We start from the raw sequence: 15,000 nt of genomic DNA, 5'->3' as shown, positions 1-15,000 counted from the left end.
GATTTTTCTGGAACTTATAGAACTGGCTACTAAGTCGGTCAATTTCAGCTTCAACAATGAAATGTACCAGCAGGTGGATGGGGTTGCAATGGGCAGTCCTGTGGGTGCTATCCTAGCGAATATCTTCCTACGTTTCAAGAAATATATGTTATTCACTCGGGTTACAAGACCCTTTCCTTATCGGCGATACGTTGACGACACCTTTGTCATTTTCAAGTCTCGCCATGAAGTGACTGAATTTTTCCTGCACGTGGATAATCTCCACCCAGCTCTACAATTTATCATGGAGGAGGAACATAACGACTCTCTTCCCTTCTTGGATGTTTAGGTAGAAAGAATAGGTAACAATTTCTCTACCTCAATATACAGGAAACCGACTTTCACAGGCCTTTTTATTAGTTAGAATACCTTTGCCCCTATGAGTAGGCAAATCAGCTTGATTAAAACGTTGGTTCACCGTGCGCTTATGGTTTGTACGGTCAGCAAATTAGAAGCTGAACTGAAAAAGATAACAGATATACTCATTAAGAATAATTTTCCCAAGGGTATCATTGCCAAGTTTATTCATAAAAAAAAACTTACGCAATCAAATACTGACATTTTCTTTGGTCCACCTAAATGTCCGGTCTATTTAAAGCTTCCTTTCATTGGCTATATCAGTAAAGGTTTCTCTGATAGAATTAGATATGTGGTGTCCCGCTGTTACTATGTGGCGCAACCCCGTGTGATATTTGGTACCAAGAAGGCTTTCCCGGTTTTTCAGAAAGATGTTCTACCCACACTGGAGAAAAGCTTAGTAATTTATGAATTCAAATGTCATGATAAAAATGTCGTGATTGACTATGTGGGTCGAACTTTTCAGCGCCTGGGGCTCAGACTAGCCCAGCTTATACCTGCATGATTTCGGAAGCCGTGCATGTCCAATAAGAACGTATCGACGAGCACATCCGGGCGTTTAAGGAATACGCCCGGACGCTTACTTAGCACATCCGGGCACTCACCGATTCATAAGTCGGCGATCGGGCAACATTTGCTCGGCTATAAATTGTGTGGAGATGCCTATTGGGATGGTCTTTTTCGTATCGTGCACAGGGGTTTAAACATTTACTGAATATTTTGGAGGCTTCGTGTGTTACAATGCGTAAGCCCTTGCTCTGTAGACAGAAAGAGCTCTCACACAAGTTGGAAATATTTAAGGAGCTCTCATATATATATATATATATATATATATATATATATGAATTATCTGCCTACTTTCTGTCGATGTGTGTTCGGGTTTTGAGTGTAACCTTTTTCTTTTAATACCCAGATATTGGCGACAATTAATAATTTTTTTTGTGTGTGTGGTCACGTATAAGCTTCTATATGGTTGACTATTATAGAAAATTGATTACATATAATGATAGAAGATGTATCGAGACACAGGAATGGGTATGTTTGATCTGGCAGAAGGGTGGTTCATTAAAATTGTGGGGTCTGCGTTCGCGCCTGGTCCACAAAGTATGGAAATAAAAAACTTAAAAATGAAAAAAAAAATCGTTTACAAGTGTTTTTGATACAGATGTACATAATAATACTTTGATAAGTATGTTTTAACTTAAATAGGTATGGTATAATAAAAATTTGGGGGTTTGCGTTCGCGCCTGGCCCCCATAGAATGGAAATAGGCACAAACTTTAATAAAGACTTTTCATATCTATCTGCGTAAGTATACTTTGATAATTATGTTTCAGTTTGAAGAAATATGGTATAATAAAATTATGGGGTGTTCGTTCGCACCTGACCTCCATAGAATGGAAATATGTCACAAAGTTTAACAAGGTTTTTTAATATAGATCCACAGAATATTGTGATAAGTGTTTCAGTGTGAACAGGTACGGTATAATAAATGATGGGGCTTATTTATTTTATTTTTACTTTCATCATATTTTGCTTTGGTTTTGATACCTAGAAATGGTTTCCAATTTATTAACATTTAACAAAAAGAACATAAAACTATTTTTGATGCTTATATAGAATTTTTTTCTGGATATTCTGCTCTGGCCGCGATATTTAACTTTTACCATTTTTTTTTTCTCGTGTTACAAAATTTACATGGTTTTCACTACTTTGCTCTAATATCTAGAAAACATATTTTGGCGCTTCTACACTATTGGGATATAATTTCGAAAATCGTAATACTGAATTGCATATGAAAACAATGGTATCTACGTATTCCTCGTATTCTTAAGACGATTATATCCAAACATTATGAAAATCGATCAGGTAGAAAATTATTTATTAAGGAAAATTAAAAAAATAGAATTTGATGAAAACGGTCGTAAGACACAGGAGAGTTCTAAACGGGGGGGGTATTTTCCGTTTCGATTTAAACACGATGGCGGCAATTTTTCACCTGCTACCACAATTAAAGTTGTTGTCTTTTTTTTTTTAAATAATTCAGTAATATTCAGGTAATTCCGACTGCATAATTTGGAAGCTACCATTGTAATTTATTATAACTGCCAAAAAAAAACCCCAAAAAACCCTAGAAACCATTGTTTTTATTATCTGAAAACTTCATTTATCGACTACAAAATCTTGTCCCAATAGTGTAGAAGCGCCCATATTTTTTCATGTTAAGGAGGAGCTGTCAATTTCACTAATTAACATGATACAGGCGATTACACATATTTTTTTTTTTTTTTTATCGGTGTAAGTATGCCGAGATGCAGACAAGGTATCATAGAAATCAGAACGTCTTTGTAATGTTGTTTTACAGGCGTTGTTTATTCTGTTCTGCGTGTTATTGTAGTTGCTTCGTGAATGCCAGTCTACTTGTTGGGGATTAACAACCAAATGCTTTGCATTTCAGCAACTCAAATTGTAAAAACGATTAAAAGTACATCTATGCAGGTGCACTTTAACAATCCACTTACCTACGTTTTACGTATTGACACATTACGGTGATTGCTGCTTACTAAGCGTTTTTGTTTTACGTACGTAAGTTTTAGTCCCAAATACACCAGAACCATTGTTGAGTTGACGTGTTCTCTATTGACTGAAGTATTCTCCTGTGTAATTCTAGGAGGTCCACCTTACCAGGCTTTATCTTCTTACCCTTTGTTTCAGTCCTCTCATAATATTCTTCATCAAGAAAAATACAGCATTTTAGTCGCGTGCAAGCGACTCTATAAGTCACTCTGTCGATCCGTAACACTTTTGTGCTTGGCCTTTTTGGTTAAGATCAAAGGTCTGTTGTTAATAGATGCTGTTCTTAGATTTTTAAGCTTTTCTTGGCCTTCGGGCCAGGATCAAAGTCTAGTATCTTTTCCGGCAGATACTGCAAGCAAAGACCATATGTGGGGGGAAACCCCACATATAAAATCTTGGTCAATGTAGGGGAAACCCTTCATACCAATTGTCGCTATCCAGCTCTCCTACTCCTCTGGTACCCAGTTTCCCTTCACTCCTTACATAAAAAATCGGCCTTATGCCTAATTTGCTCGGTGGGGGAGCAAATAAATACCCTTTTCTTGGCCTTTTGGCCAAGATCAAAGTGTAGTATCTGTTCCGGCAGATACTGCACTTAAGATAATTTGTACCAGTCTATGGAGGGGAAACCCTCTATACTGGGACAATTATTATTTTTGGTAACCAGAGTGCCCCCTTTTTGACTACTTTTAGGGGAGCTGGTTTTTACCTCACATTAAAAACGGCCTTGTGCCTAATTTGCTCAGTGGGGGAGCAAATAAATACCATCTGTTCTTCCTACATGCTGTACTTATGTTTGTAACTTTGTGATATAAAGTGGGGGATCACTTTTCTGTATTAATTTAATGTAAAATGATCACCCACTTTACAACCAGTCAGTCTCAAAGCCATTCAAGTCATTATACAGATCATTCAAGTTGTTTTTGAAGGATTCCAGTTATTTTTTAAGCATTCAAGTCATACTTAAGGTGATTCAATTCATCCTTAAGTTCATTAAAGTCATTCTAAGTCATTTACTTTTTATTTATTTAAGTCATTTCATCCCATTTTTCGGTCATTTTAATTTATCTTTAAGAATTTCATGTCAATCCTACATTCACGCATTCATTCATTACACGAGAGCACTCGACTAATGGCTATCGGCCTTTTTTTATTGAAAAGAACAAAAGGTGGAAAAAAGAAAGGAAGTAGCGTTCTTTAAAAGTCATCAAAGTAAAAACATATAAAAACCTACCGTGAAAAAAAAAAACAAACAAACAAACAAAAAACATATATTTTTCTTATAGATTTATATTGGTCCCTGATGAGTTATTTCGTCAACTATACCATTCAATGAAACATGTGTAAGAACCAATAAAATAAGATGCATGTTATAAAAAATATATTTCTGGTATTGAAATTGATTACTAACGACATATATGTTCGGAAAGTGCAGATCCATTTTTATTGAGCTCAATTAAATGTGGCAATTTTAAAAATAACTTTATACAATAAAAGTATATATCATTTACTATGAAAACACACACATATATAAGTGACGGGCGGGTGTGGATTTAATACACACTTGAGGGGAAATATTTACGGCATTGATTCATGGTCCGTTGGTTAGAACAGCCGACTGTCAACTCGACGATTGTAGGTTCGATCAACGGCAGGGGAAAAGTGTATCTCTAGCTGCACTGATGAGTTGTGATACAACGAAACAGTGCTGTATATGGATGATAATATATATATAGGTTTGACCTTTACTTCTGATCTGAAATGGAACACGTACATCAAGTCTGTTGCCAAGGTCGCTGGAAAGATGATGGGATCCTTCTACCACTCCAGAAGATATCTCACTACTGATGCAATTCTCTATCTATATAAAAGCCAAGTACGTCCAAGGATGGAATACTGTTGCCATATCTGGGCAGGAGCTGCTAAAAACAGCCTATCCTGCCTTTACAGAGTACAAAATAGACTTCGTGGCTTAGTGGGGGATGCCCTTTTCTCTACCCTGCAACCTCTCTCCCACAGAAGAGACGTTGCGAGCCTATCCTTGTTTTATCGTTATTTCCATGGCAGGTGCTCGTCTGAACTCCAATCTCTGGTCCCCCCTTGCCAATCTGTCACGAAAAACACCCGTCTAACCGAATCCACTGGGAAAAATTTTCCCCACTCTATATCTGTGCCTAAATCAAAACGCGGATTCCATGAACAAAGCTTCTTTCTTAGAACTGCACGCCTGTGGAACTCTGTTCCGTCTGCCTGCTTCCCACCGGACTACAACTTGGATGTCTTCAAGTCCAATGTTAACAAATTCCAAATGAACCACCCCCTTAAGTAAACACTTCATCAAATCTCCACACTAACGTAATGTACTTGCAATAACGCTTATCCCTGAGTGGCTTGCGGGCCTTGATAAGTGGTGATCACTGTGTAAAAAAAAAAAAAAAAAAATATTCATCCACATACAGTATTGTTTCGCCGTTTCACAGCTCATCAGTGTGCCTAGACAAGCAATTAACTCAAACCAGGATCGAAACCCGACCACCTATATGACAGTTGGAGCTTCTAACCATTGTACTATATGGTGAATTAACAATGTTTTGATATTGTCCAAATACCTAAGCTCAATTTGTATATTTTTGCAGAGTTAGAAGCACTGATAACTTCAATCCCACTTTCCGACTCTAGTGTCACAGTTCTTGTGATGGAAGAAAAGTAAATACCGCATAGTTTTCTACGGTCACTCAAAGATAAAAATCAGAAACGTTTTTCAAAATATCTGGATTTGCCATTAAAAAAGGTTGATATGCCGTAAAAAAAAAGAAGAAAAGAAAAAAAAAAAAACTAACCTTGTTATAAGCGTCCAGAAAAGAACAAAACAGGGTTAGCAAAATAAATTGTAAAATATAATCTTTGGAAAAAAATGTTTATGAACGTTTGATTATTGCATAAGCACGAAACACCGTCTGTAGTGATAAAAAAAAATTATTGATATTTATTGAAAAACTATTATAGTTATAAGCCCCTTTAAATTAGATTAAAGTTGAGCCCTATTTGTGAATTGAGAATAAAGCCATGAATTAACTGTGTGAATCGTTCATAAACTTCCTGTTTTTCATCTCCCCCCCCTCCCGACAAAAGGAGGGTGGATCTGTAAATTCACCCTTGTCCGTTCGTCCGTTCAGCTGTCCACACTTTTCTCAATAACTACGCCTTGGAAATTTTTAAAATTTTGCACAAACATTAAACATGATATGAGTAAAAAAGTAACAGGACGGATTTTCTGGGAAAACTCTGGTTGCCCCTCCCCCCTTACTGATGCCTTTCGGGTTAAAATGTATTTATATATATATATATATTAACCCTGAATTAAATTGTATGAATTAAATAAGTGAATTAAAATATTTATGAAATCATGGAAGCAAGATTATTAAAATATATATATATATATATATATATATATATATATATATATATATATATATATATATATATATATATATATATATATAAAATAAATAAATAAATAAATAAAATAAAAATTACAATAACTTTGCCAAGGTAATCAAAATGGTAAACTTAAAATATATTATAAATATTAAAGAGTTAATATTTAAAGGTAAAGTAATCTCAACCAGATGTAAAAGCTCAATAAAACCGAAAAGGAAATAGAGCTTATAATATGAACAAATGATCAATAAAACATGTTAAAAGACATCTTGAAAAAGAGTTAAAAAGATATGTAATTTTAAAAAAGGAAGCACAAGATAAGTGGATAGTCCTTAATCCGCAGAGTTTCGAAGAAATACTCTCCTTCTCATCAGAGAGCAGGAATTAGCAAAATGCAGGATCGAATTTTGCATATAAAAGTATTTAATGAAACTACAAATAAGTCACAGATCTTACTTGGTTAAAAAAAGGGTGAGGTAAGGGGAACAGGAGGTAAAAGAAAAATGATAAAAAGATTTCACATGAATGGATTCATGTGAAATCTTTTTATCATTTTTCTTTTATATATATATATATATATTAATTCAGACAGTGATGAGAGTATTAAAAAAAAAACAAGTAAAGCATACATGGTACCCCGCGGGTGCACAGTGAACGAGGCATAAAACATGACTAAGTTCAGCATTTGCCTCCCTCCCTCCATTTAGCCCCAAAAGACCCCAGGGGACGTCAAATCCTAGTGAAAATGAACAAACGGTGCAGTTTTAGGGCTTAACATATGTAAATTTTAGTCCTACACCATGCAAAAAAAGAAATGACTGTCCATCATTTGCCCCCCTCCTCGATTTAGCCCCCAAAGTCCCTAAGGCCTTAATATATTTAAATTTGAGTTCAGCACCATGCAAAACTGCTAAATAGACATACACAGAAAATTTTGGACAAATATGGTAAAATAGTCCCAAAAATGGAGTGTTTTTATTAGCCCTGAAAGAACCCCTGGGGCACACGCATGAGTTATCGCGAAATATAGACAAACAAAATCATATAGAAATCAGTTAGTTACAAGTTTTCAGAAAGTTTTATAAAAATCCAAGGCAGCAATTTGTTTTTTAATAAGCACAAAGGTGTCAATTTTAGCCATTTTAACCCGAAAGGCACCAGTGGGTGGGGTGGGGGTGGGGCAAACGGAGTTCTCCTAGAAAATCCGTCCTGTTACTTTTTTACTCATATCATGTTTAATGTTTGTGCAAAATTTCAAAAATTTCCAAGGCGTAGTTATTGAGAAAAGTGTGGACAGCTGAACGGACGAACGGACAAGGGTGAATTTACGGATCCACCCTCCTTTTGTCGGGGGGGGGGGGGGACAAAAAATATGAAGTTTATGAACGATTCACACAGTTAATTCACGGCTTTATTCCCAATCACAAATAGGGCTCAACTTTAATCGAATTTAAAGGGGCTTACAACTATAATAGTTTTTCAATAAATATTAATAATTTTTTTTTATCACTACAGACAGTGTTTCGTGCTTATGCAATAATCAAACGTTCATAAATATTTTTTTCCAAAGATTATATTTTACAATTTATTTTGCTAACCCTGTTTTGTTCTTTTCTGGACGCTTATAACAAGGTTATTTTTTTTTCTTTTTTTTTTTTTTTTACATAGGCATCACCACATTATCAAGGCCAAGAGGCCACTCAAGGATAAGGCTTAAAGAGTGTACAGTAGAAATTGAACAATATAGTAATCATTAGTAATGAAAATTTGGTAAATTTGATAACTTATATGGAACGGCTCATCAAGAACTTCTTTACGTTAGACTTGAAGACAACCATATTGTAGTCAGCCGGAAAGCAGGAAAACGGAAGACAATTCCACAGGCATGCAGTTCTAAGAAAGAAGCTTTGTTCATGGAATCTACGTTTAGGTTTAGGCACAGATAAAGAGTGGGGGGAATTATTGATAGTGTTTACAGCTAGACGAGTGTTTCTTGTGAAAGTTTGGCGAGGGGGGACCATAGATTGAAGCTCAGTCGAACACCTTCCATGAAAATAACGATACATCAGAGACAAACTCGCAACATCTCTTTCGTGAGATAGAGGTTGCAAGGAAGAGAAAAGGACATCTCCTACGAGGCTACGAAGTCTACTTTGAACTCTATCAAGGCAGGACAAGTCCTTTCTAGCAGCTCCTGCCCAGACGTGGCAACAGTATTCCATCCTTGGACGTATCTGGCTCTTATATAGATAGAGAATAGCATCAGCAGTGAGATATCTACTGGATCGATAGAAAGATCACACCATTTTTCCAGCAGCCTTCGCAACAGATTTGATGTACGTGTTCCATTTAAGATCAGGAATAATGGTCAAGCCAAGAAGCTTGTCAAAACTTGAGGCCTCCTGAAGACGAGAGCCATTCATTTCAATTGATGTCAGATGTGGATCAGAATGTTGATGATGTAAAGAGAGAAGCTTGGTTTTAGATGCATTAAAAGTAACCAGCCACTCCTTACCCCATTGTACTATGTGCTCAAGATCAGAGGAGAGAGAATTGGAGAGAACTTGGTCGTTTACTGTCTTAGATGTGCTACCATAAATGGTAGTGTCGTCAGCATAAATGTCTACAAATGATGTAAGGAGGTGATTTGGAAGATCATTAATGTAGATCAGAAAAAGAGTTGGGCCCAGGATGGACCACTGAGGGACACCGGCCTTAATACTGTGAGCTTCTGATTTTTGCCCCTCAACTACTACTCTTATGAACCTATCAGAAAGAAATGATTTAATAATTCTTTTCTTCTTTTTTTTTTTTTTACGGCATATCAACCTTTTTTAATGGCAAATCCAGTCATTTTGAAAAACGTTTCTGATTTTTTCTTTGAGTGACCGTAAAGAACTATGCGGTATTTAGTTTTCTTCCACCACAAGAACTGTGACACTATGGTCGGAAAGTGGGATTGAAGTTATCAGTGCTTCTGACTCTGCAAAAGATGCCTGTGCAGCCTGGTCTGCATTCCCGGCAGGACGCCTTGAGCGATTAGCAATAAAGTTTTTGACTGCAGAGAGAGAGAGCGAGAGAGAGCAAGAGAGAGAGAGAGAGAGAGAGAGAGAGAGAGAGAGAGAGAGAAAGAGATAGCAAGGATGTTGAGAGTTGGTGTGTGAATTACTGTTTAAGTTAAGAGACGTTGGTACGAATTGCAGCGTTGGTGAGAAGGGGTGCTGACCATTCTGTTATTTTTAACAGTTTTTGATTGCACATCTGTATACCGTTGTTATGAAATGTGAAGAATAAAAGACAAAATAAGGAAAGCAAGAACTACACTGCCTTTCTTCTGTTGAGATGAAAACAACGATGGTACATCTTGCTTGAGTGATAGTAGAGACCGCAACTAGGCGGTATTTAGTTCTCTCCCACCACAAGAACTGTGATACTCAGGCCCAAAAGTGGGATTGAAAAAAAAAAATCAGTGTTCCAGGGGAGAAGCTCTCTGACTTTGCAAAAAATACCTGTGCAACCCCAGCAGTGTGTCTAGGTAATTAACAATAAACTACCCCTTTCTCGAAGAGAGAAGGCAAAGCCTGAGAGATTAGACCTCCTAGAACAGTACAGAACCGGCCTCACACCGAAATCAACAGGAAATCTGTTGATTTTCGGGTGGAGGATAAAAATCCCGGGTTGAGGTGTACATAAAGTTTAGGGTGAAAAACTCTAAATGCAGATCTAAATTTCCGTTGATGATATTGTAGGCCAGAATCAGGTCTCCTCACATTCTTTACTGCTTAAGTGATTTAGTTCTTGAAGCCGTTTTTTTTTTAAGGTAAATGTGAAGAATCCCATCTCTATCCTGGTTGCTAACCGTTGAACACATTCCAAGTATATAATTAATACACAAGATAAGCAGAGAGGGAGCTGGAGGGGGGGGGCAAAGAAACCCTGAAAATGTATGAATGTTTACAATAAACACAGGATGAGTTTTTGAAATATAAGAACTTGTCTAATTGGCACATCTGAGCAAGAGACTACATGAACACTAAAATACGTAATAAAATACTGTTATCATAATGACCCAAGTATCTTTTTCTTTAACAATTGCGAGATCCCTTTCCAACCACAGATTGCCATGACAACATGAATTAAAATAAATAAATAAGAGATACTGCCAAGTGAGCTCCAATCTATGGTCCCCTCTTGTCAAACTTTCACAAAAAAACACTCGTCTAGCTGAAACCACTGTCAATAATTTCCCCCCACTCTTTATCTGTGCCTAAACCAAAACATAGATTCCATGAACAAAGCTTCTTTCTTAGAACTGCACGCCTGTGGAGCTCTCTTCCGTTTGCCTGCTTTCCATCTGACTACAATTTGGTTGTCTTCAAGTCCAACATAAACAAATTCTTGATGAACCGTCCCCTTAAGTAATCCAATTTACCAAATTTCCACTACTAACAATTACTATATTATCCCATTGATTATTGTACACTCAATAACCCTTATCCTCAAGTTGCCTCCGGGTCTTGATAAGTGGTGACCCCTATGTAACAAAAAAAAAAAAGAAAAGAAAAGGTGAGCATTCTCTGCCAGGCAGATATTGGCAGGTGTGAGACTTCTCCACTCAGTCTCGAAATACAATGGATATCCTCTGTAAGGGTAGATAAACATGTAATGTGCCATCCCTAACCACACCTATCCTGAATCGGCATTGCTTGAGTCCAGTGGCAAGGAGAAGTGTTAGATAACTAGAAACAATGCCAAGATAAGCGGAAAGCACATCCAGCACCTGGAATTCACAAATGGTCACCTATTTTAGTACTGCCCAGGCTCAATATTGCTTAACTTTGGTGATCTAATGGGAACCAGTGTATCAACATGATTATCCTACTTCTCTATAAGGCTACTGTTCGTCCATGCATGGAGTATTGCTGCCACATCTGGGCTGGTACGTCTACTACCAGTCTCTCCTTCTTAGATAAGGTGCAGAAAAAAGAGTTTTTTAACCTAATAGGTCCCGTACTGTCTGCCAAGCTCTAGCCCCTGTCCTATCACCACATCTTTGTACCTTTTTTTTTTTTTTACAAGTACTTCTACGAAATGTGCTCCAATGAATGTACTGCACTTATACGTCCTTAAACTCCTACCTAGCAGCCAAATCTCACCCTTTCATTGCAGAGGTCAACAGATGCTAGCAAACTTCCTGCTCTTATAGCTTCTTCCTTTGGGCTGAAGTTTCCGGCTATGGTTATGGTCTTTAGTATGTTTCAAGTGAGGTCCACATCATGCCACCTCACATCTTTGAAGTCGGCTTGAAAGTCAATACCAAATTGTACCTGGATGTGCTGAAGAGTGTGGTGATCCCCTAGTGCAATCAGATGGCATCTGGCAGACCCTGGGTGTTGCAGCAAGACTTGGTGCTGGCTAACAAGTCCAAAGAAACCCAGGATTGGCTTCAGAAGGAGTACTACAACTCTGTGCCCGTCTTTCAACGGCCTCCCTGTTCCCGCGATCTGAACCCGCTGGACTACTTCGGTTGTTCATACATCGAGAACATCAACCAACATGACTTCTCATAACATGAAAGGCAACCTTATCGCCGCCATCTGCCAAGTATTCGCCGAGCTCCTGCCGGCGTTTGTGGAAAAGGCATGCTCTCAGCTTTGAGGCTAAAAGTGGCCACATTGAATAGATGTAAGCTCTACTACATAATCGAGTTACCTGAATTGATTTTTTTCAATAAAAGTCTTAAAATAAAGCTGCAGTGTTATTTTCTTAAGGGCGGCACTTTTATCGTTCCACCCTGTATATATACAGCAACTTCTGCATTTGAATGACAAAAAGAAAAGATATGTAGCAGGAAGGACATAAATAATTCTGAACTTTAAGCTTTTTTTTTTTATTACAAGGGAATCACCACTTATCAAGGTTTGAAGGCCACTCGAGGATAAGGGTTAATGAACGTAAGATGGAAGTGTAGTAATCGTTAATGATGTAAGTCGGGTACAATTTGATTATTAAAAGGAACGGTTCAACAAGAACTTGTTTACACTGGACTAGAAGGCTAGCATACAGTAGTCAGTCGGAAAGCAGGCCAATAGAACAGTGTTCCACGGGCAAGCAGTTCTAGAAAAGAAGCTTTGTTCATGGAATATGTGTTTAGATTTAAACACAGATAAAGAACTGAGAAAATTGTTGATAGTGGTTGTAGCTAGTCGAGTGTTTTTTTTTAAAGTTTGGCAACAGTGGACCATTGATTGGAGCCTAGAAGAGCACTTGCCATGAAAATAACGATAGACCAGAGACAGGTTTGCAACGGCTGTTATGTAGGAAAGAGGTTGCAGGGAAAAGAGAAGGGTATCAACTACTAGATTTCAAAGCTGGCACAGATAGAGAGTGGGGAAAATTGTTGAATGTTTTACTGCATTGATAGTTGTTATTGCTGAATCTGCAAGTAAAACATGGATTATATTGGCAGAGCATGAGAGGAAGTTCAGTGTCTTCGAAATGAAATAAGCTACAGATTAAGAAATGCAGATATCAGACAGAGGCTCAATATTAACAGGTTCATCAACAACGTTATTAAAAAAAAAAAAAAAAAAGGATCAACGTTGTTTGGACATAATTCCAGGCTACCAGACATCAGCTATGTAAAGATATCATAAGATTTAAGTGAACAAAGATCAAGAGAGATGCGTCGATCAGATAAGGAATGCTGAAAGACTAGCTTAAGATCATATGTTCTTCTTTTATAACCTTTCAAAATGTAGGAGATCCGTCTGCCTGCTTCCCTCCGGACTACAACTTGGATGTCTTCAAGTCCAATGTTAACAAATTCCTAATGAACCGCCCCCTTAAGTAAACACTTCAGCAAATCTCCTCACTAACGTAATGTACTTGCAATAACCCTTATCCCTGAGTGGCTTCCGGGCCTTGATAAGTGGTGATCACTGTGTAAAAAAAAAAAAATAAAAAATATGTGATGGAATCTTGTTCTCAAGCATGTAAAGAAACTCTCTGGATTATATATATATTACCCAAGTAAGTAAAGGCTAATGTAACGTTGTCCATGGATCAACACACGTTGTGTGCAGTTTTAGTCGCAAAGGAGACCAAGACAAAGAAAAGGAAATAACTCCAACTCGCTGTTTCAACAACATTTATTTCCTCATTGGTACAGCCGTGACGTCACCCATGTGATCTCAAACGTTCTTCACGTCTTTCAAGAGATCTCGAACGTTATCTCATCTCTCCATTGTGATTGTTCTCTTTCTCTTTTTTTTATAGTCTTTCTACCCCCTCACCAGTGATGTCACTTCGCATTTACATCCGCGCTATGCTACACTTGGGTGCGTTTCTTTTACTGTTAAGTAAGAACTTATCAAGGCCATGGACCAGTCAAGGATGAGTGTCTTATTTTATTTTATTATTTATTTTTTATGGATTTATTTATTATTATTATTATTTTTTTTTTTAATTCCAAGCAATTGTGTACCATTTGATAGGATATAAATCTCTTCACCTCACGCAAACATTACACATATTTCATTCTACAAATCATGTTCCGTCCAAAAGAGGGGGAAAAAACTCTCTTTTCTTATCACATACGCACCATGTATTTGCAAGAAATGCATTTGTGTTTTTATTTATATTATCCCGAGAAAATCTTTTAAATGAAGATGAAACGTTGATAAAATGATTTAGATTATACTTTTATTTCCACTGCGTTGGAATATCATTTCTGTTTGTGTTATCATCTTTTAATGTTTGCATTTCAATAAAAAAAAAACAAATTAAAAAAAAAACAAATGCGTGTAAAAAACGAGATGAAAATAAAAGAAAGATTAAATGAGCCTCGAAATTTATTTGGATGCAACCTAAAATAAATAAATAAATAAATAAATAAATAAATAAATAAATTTAACCCTAGCGACTACCTTTTTTCACCCCACAGACATCGTCTATTTTTGAATGTCTGACAGCTATAATCATTGCCGATCCCTCAGATATTTCACCTGACTCAACTGACTAATATAATGCCCTATGGGGTAGTTAAAAAAAAAAAAAAAAAAGGAGGGGAAATACAGAAGAAAAATATTTTCTTATCGTGTACCCAGAAGGGTGTGATGATGATGAAATTTTTTTTTTCCTCCCCTGGAAGAAAGTTACTAGTTTTTCGAGTCAAGCCTACCTTTCTGGGACAGAAAAACGATGATAAAGAGGATATACACAGTGCCAGACATAGAGATCTCCTACATTTTGAAAGGTTATAAAAGAAGAACATAAATAGATTATAAGTCAAGATTATCTGCTCTTTCTGACTTCCGGTTTCTGTTTTACAGAGGGGACAACAGTAACAAGAAAAATATGATCCCTTCTGATTAATGATTAACTTCTTTTTTTTTTTTTTTATTTACATTTTTCACCCTAAAAAGGCAAAGATGTAGGGGCTATTATCAGGGACATAAGTTGCAGGGATACTATGAAGGGAGTTGAGCAGAAAGATGTCTTGAACTTCTGCATGTTTTTTTTTTTACACGGTGGTCACCACTTATCAAGGCCACTTATCAAGGCCAGGAAGCCACTCAGGGATAA

At 36.9% G+C, this 15,000-nt stretch overlaps 2 protein-coding genes and 1 pseudogene across 3 annotated transcripts in view; 2 read left to right on the top strand and 1 right to left on the bottom strand.

Moving 5' to 3' along the window:
- Positions 1-15,000, bottom strand: part of LOC145243470 (putative histone-lysine N-methyltransferase set-23) — a 416,813-nt gene that overhangs the window by 197,571 nt on the left and 204,242 nt on the right. The window lies entirely within an intron of this gene.
- Positions 1-15,000, top strand: part of LOC145243469 (uncharacterized) — a 219,526-nt gene that overhangs the window by 42,255 nt on the left and 162,271 nt on the right. The window lies entirely within an intron of this gene.
- Positions 3,507-3,654, top strand: LOC145244083 (U2 spliceosomal RNA; annotated as a pseudogene).

The sequence above is a fragment of the Euprymna scolopes genome, chromosome 22, assembly GCF_053919585.1.
Source record: "Euprymna scolopes isolate OS-2025 chromosome 22, ASM5391958v1, whole genome shotgun sequence".
Classification (NCBI taxonomy): Eukaryota; Metazoa; Mollusca; class Cephalopoda; order Sepiida; family Sepiolidae; genus Euprymna; species Euprymna scolopes.
The sequence above is the reverse complement of the archived record's forward strand: the minus strand, read 5'-3'. Positions and strand labels throughout refer to the sequence as shown.